Below are 5,559 nucleotides of genomic sequence, written 5' to 3'. Positions count from 1 at the left end.
TCTGATGAAGTAGACTCCTCAAAGCACACTGGTTCATGTTTGCTCAACTTGTTGATTGTGGGCACCAGATCCAGATGAAAGATGGGCTGTGATTGTGGGCAGAGCTTCCTCCAAGTATCGTCATCAAGTTTGCATTTGATGGGAATAGTATGAAATCACGTTTTATTCCTCAGAACATGAAATATTAAGTTCACAGATGTGAAGAAATAAACAACTCTAATTTGTACAAAGCTGCCTTGTAGCGAAATTGAATTTCGCGATAATTTATTTGCAGTACATTGCCAATAACCTAGAAATGACTTGGAATTTCTAAAATACTGCTGCTGGAAACAAGAGCAATGTCAGCAAACCAAAGGAGTTTGTCAATGACTTCAGAAAATGAGGTTGAGTACCCACCATTGTCTACATTTGAGATGATCAAGGGGTTCAAACTCCTAGGCGTAGATATCATCAACAATTTGTTATGAGCCAACCACATTTACGGATGGCATTCTGGTGCATAATAGTTTTGAATTGCAGTCTTTACAGTGCCAGAGACCCGGGTTTCTGACTCCTAGTGCTGTCTTGATGGAGTTTATAAATACTCACTGAGACCGCATGGGTTTTCACCGGGTGTGCTGGTCTTCTCCCACATTCCAAAGACTTGCAGGTTTGGAGGTAAGCTGGCTTCTGTAATTTGTCCCTGGCGTGTAGGATGCAAAACTAGGATACCATAGAACTATGGTAGGCAATGTTGCCAACTGGCTCATTCCAGACTGAAGGAGTACATATTGAGCATTGCTTTGAAGCTCAGTACAGCAGATGTGAAGGCTTGAAGGCTTGGGGGGAGGGAGGGTGGCCGGTGAGGGGAATGAGTACAGTTTTGGTCCATTTCCTCCTGGTCGTGGAGTGAATGTCATCTACTCTTCTTCTTGCCATGGTTATAAACTCCAGATTTGTGGCGTGCTCTTCAAACATACGCATCAACTCGGCAATCAGTTTATTATTCACTATTCTACTTCTTGGTCTTTAATTCTGGCCCTGCCAAAAAAGGGAAGTAATTTCTCTGTGTTCACCTTGTCAAAGCCATGAGCTAGGGATGACACAGGAGCACAGAGGATAGAGCTGCTGTCTCAAATTTCCAGTGACTGGGTTCAACCCTGATGCTGACTATGTGGAGTTTTCATGTTCTACATTTGTCCCTGTGAGCTTCCTTCTGGTCTCCAGTTTCCTTGGACATTTCAAAAATGTGTGAATCACTTTGTAATGTATTCCTTGTATGTGGATGATTGGTAGAATGTGGGGAGAATAAAATGTGTTAGTGGAGGGTTGGGATATGTGTGTTGGTGCCTGATGGTCAGCAAAGACTCAGTGGATGAAAGACCTTGTCCATGCAGTATCTCTGTAGAACTCCATCAGTTGGGAGTGAGGGCATGGCTGGATGTGAGGGGCGGAGGGCTGTGCAGCCTTTAGAGTTCAGAGAGAAGCAGCCGAACTGGCCGCTGTTCATCCCCCGAGGACCGGAGAACCGGAGAGGAGGATGGAGGGAGCCGGCGATTGCGGTTGTGAGAACGGGGGCTGGTCAGAGCTCTATTGTAGTTGATAAAATGGTGCCAAAACCTGGCGATTCGTACATGCCGTCTCAGAGGAATATAACCATATAACCATATAACAATTACAGCACGGAAACAGGCCCTCGACCCTACAAGTCCGTGCCAAACAATTATTTTCCCTTAGTCCCACCTGCCTGCACTCCTACTATAACCCTCCATTCCCTTCTCATCCATATGCCTATCCAATTTATTTTTAAATGATACAAACGAACCTGCCTCCACCACTTCCACTGGAAGCTCATTCCACACCGCTACCACCCTCTGAGTAAAGAATATATGTATGCTCCTTGTATTAATCGGTGATTATGTTCAGCTATGGCAGTAGCTTACTGAATTGTATGCAGAATATGACAATATGGAGCCATTGACCATTGAAAATTGATCGAGCATGATTACACCAAAATTTATACGGATCCATGTTCAATACAATTTCTCGGCTTTTGCTTCGTCCCTGTGGAAATGAGTCTAATTGTCTTGAACTCTGCCTCTTCCCCCACCTTTCCGTTGACTGTCAATCAACACTGTTTACATTGCTTAGACACAATTACAGATATTACTTGCTTTTCTTATTCCTCAGAACACTTTCCTGCACTTCCCTATGAATTTATTTCAAGTGGATTGTAAAGTGTGACCTGAGCAACACTGCTGAACCTGGGAGTTGAAATGACTTGAGAGAGTGGTGTAAATGTATTTCTGAATGTGTGTGCGGTTGCTATCACTGGGATCTTGTTGACGTTCACTGCAAATCATAACTTGCATCCTCAACAGAAACTATTGGAATTGGATAACTCACAGTTTCTGATGAAATGCATGGCACAGCAATGCATGTTCGCCAAGAAATCAAAAGCGTACTTTCAGCATAAGGAAGGTATCCTTTGGCTTATTCCATTGATGGATGAGGTGAAGACTTGAGCTTGAACTGTCCCTGCAAATTGTTCAAAGTCCACAATCCCAGCAACAGGAATGTAATGGGGCCCACAGGATGAAATGTGGGATTTAGGAGTGGGTTGGTGGAGATATGCCAGCATGAATCATCTCTGAAAGAACTGCCCCGTTCACCACTCAGCTGAATGGTAAGCACTGGTTTATTTAGTTTGTCTGTTTGCATTTTGTTAATATTTTTAATTAACTTCCAAAATGTTTAAAACAATTCTACCATCCAACTAAATACCGGAGGCAATTTACAGCGGGCAATTAACCCAACGACCTGCACATCTGAGGGAGGTGTGAGGAAACTGGAGCACCCAGGGGAACCGCGAGCAGTCACAGGGAGAGCACGCAAACTCCACACAGACAGCACCAGAAGACAAGATTGATCTCAGATCACTGGAACTTTGAAGCAGCCGCTCTACCTGCTGCATTATTGTACACTGGTGAAGTATTTACCCACTGAACAAGAGAGAAAATATTCAAGCTGCAGAAGTAAACATAATTTCAAGAATATCTAAATCCCAAATTACACCCAAACCATCTATTTGCCCCCAAAATCTAATCCATTTAAAATGTAATTCTTGGAGACTTAAACAAAAATAAAAAGCTAACGTCAGACATGAATATCAAACTACCCAAAGACTTCAATCTTGCTGCAAATGAAATCAGCTTCTAATTTGCAGTGCCTGATGTTAATATGGAGCAACTAATGGTCCAACACATCAGTACATTCGCCAGTCAGAGAAGGTCTCACATCAGGAGGTCATAGACACATAGAAAATAGGTGCAGGAGTAGGCCATTCGGCCCTTCAAGCCTGCACTGCCATTCAATATGATCATGGCTGATCATCCAACTCAGTATCCTGTTCCTGCCTTCTCTCCATACCCCCTGATCCCTTTAGCCACAAGGGCCACATCTAACTCCCTCTTAAATATAGCCAATTAAATGGCTTCAACTACCTTCTGTGGCAGAGAATTCCAGAGATTCACCACTCTCTGTGTGAAACAAAAAAATTCTGATCTCGGTCCTAAAAGATTTCTCCCTTATCCTTAAACTGTGACCCCTTGTTCTGGACTTCACCAACATCGGGAACAATCTTCCTGCATCTAGTCTGTCCAACCACTGAAGAATTTTGTAAGTTTCTATAAGATCCCCCCTCAATCTTCTAAATTCTAGCGAGTACAAGCCGAGTCTATGCAGTCTTTCTTCATATGAAAGTCCTGACATCCCAGGAATCAGTCTGGTGAACCTTCTCTGTATTCCCTCCATGGCAAGAATGTCTTTCCTCAGATTTGGAGACCAAAACTGTACGCAATACTCCAAGTGTGGTCTCACCCAGTACAACTGCAGTAGAACCTCCCTGCTCCTATACTCATATCCTTTTGCTATGAATGCTAACATACCATTCGCTTTCTTCACTGCCTGCTGCACCTGCATGCCTACTTTCAATGACTAGTTTACCATGACACTCAGATCTCGTTGCATCTCACCATTTCCTAATCGGCCATCATTCAATAACAGTCTACTTTCCTGTTTTTGCCACCAAAGTGGATAACCTCACATGTATCCACATTATACTGCATCTGCCATGCATTTGCCCACTCACCCAGCCTATCCAAGTCACCTTGCAGCCTCCTAGCATCCTTCTCACAGCTCAGACTGCCTCCCAGCTTCATGTCATCCGCAAACTTGGAGATGTTGCATTCAATTCCCTCGTCCAAATCATTAATATATATTGTAAATAGCTGGGGTCCCAGCACTGAGCCTTGCGTACCCCACTAGTCACTGCCTGCCATTCTGAAAAGGACCCGTTTACTCCTACTCTTTGCTTCCTGTCTGCCAGCCACTTCTCTATCCACATCGATACTGAAACCCCAATACCGTGTGCTTTAAGTTTGTATACTAATCTCTTATGTGGGACTTTGTCGAAAGCCTTCTGAAAGTCCAGATATAACACATCCACTGGTGCTTCCTTATCCACTCTACTAATTACATCCTCGAAAAATTCTATAAGATTCGTCAGACATGATTACCTTTCGTAGATCCATGCTGACTTTGTCCAATGATTTCACCACTTTCCAAATGTGCTGCTATCCCATCTTTAATAACTGACTAGCAGTTTCCCCTCTACCGATGTTAGACTAACTGGTCTGTAATTCCCCTTTTTCTCTCTCCCTCCCTTTTTAAAAAGTGGCTTACATTAGCTACCCTCCAATCCTCAGGAACTACTCCAGAATCTAAAGACTTTTGAAAAATTATCACTAATCCATCCACTATTTCTGTGGCTACTTCCTTAAGTACTCTGGGATGCAGCCAATCTGACCCTGGGGATTTATCGGCCTTTAATCCATTCAATTTACCTGACACCACTTCCCGGCTAACCTGGATTTCACTCAGTTTCTCCATCTCATGTCCCCTACTATTTCCGGCAGATTATTTATGTCGTCCTTAGTGAAGACAGAACCAAAGTAGTTATTCAATTGGTCTGCCATGTCCTTGTTCCCCATGATCAATTCACCTGTTTCTCACTGCAAGGGACCTACATTTGTTTTAACTAATCTTTTTCTCTTCACATATCTATAAAAACTTTTGCAGTCAGTTTTTATGTTTCTTTCATAATCTATTTTTTCTTTCCTAATTAAGCCCTTTGTCCTCCTCTGCTGGACTCTGAATTTCTCCCAGTTCACTGGTAGGCTGCTTTTTCTGGCTAATATGTATGCTTCATCTTTTGTTTTGATACTATCCCTGATTTCCCTTGTTATCCACGGATGCAATACCTTCCCTGATTTATTCTTTTGCCAAACTGGGATAAACAATTTTTGTAGTTCATCCATGCATTCTTTAAATGCTTTCCATTGCATATCCACTGTCAACCCTTTAAGAATCAATTGGTAGTCTATCTTGGCCAATTCACGTCTCACACCCTCAAAGTTACCTTTCTTTAAGTTCAGGACCCTTGTTTCTGAATTAACAATGTCACTCTCGATCCTAATGAAGAACTCAACCATATTATGATCACTCTTGCCCAAGGGGCCA

At 42.8% G+C, this 5,559-nt stretch overlaps 1 protein-coding gene across 1 annotated transcript in view; it reads left to right on the top strand.

The window, feature by feature from the left end:
- LOC129698985 (secreted phosphoprotein 24-like) overlaps nt 1–5,559 on the top strand; it is a 165,434-nt gene that overhangs the window by 66,481 nt on the left and 93,394 nt on the right. The gene's annotated exons all lie outside the window — the stretch shown is intronic.

Source organism: Leucoraja erinacea, chromosome 7, assembly GCF_028641065.1.
Source record: "Leucoraja erinacea ecotype New England chromosome 7, Leri_hhj_1, whole genome shotgun sequence".
Taxonomy (NCBI): Eukaryota; Metazoa; Chordata; class Chondrichthyes; order Rajiformes; family Rajidae; genus Leucoraja; species Leucoraja erinaceus.
This window is presented reverse-complemented; position numbering and strand designations above follow the sequence as displayed.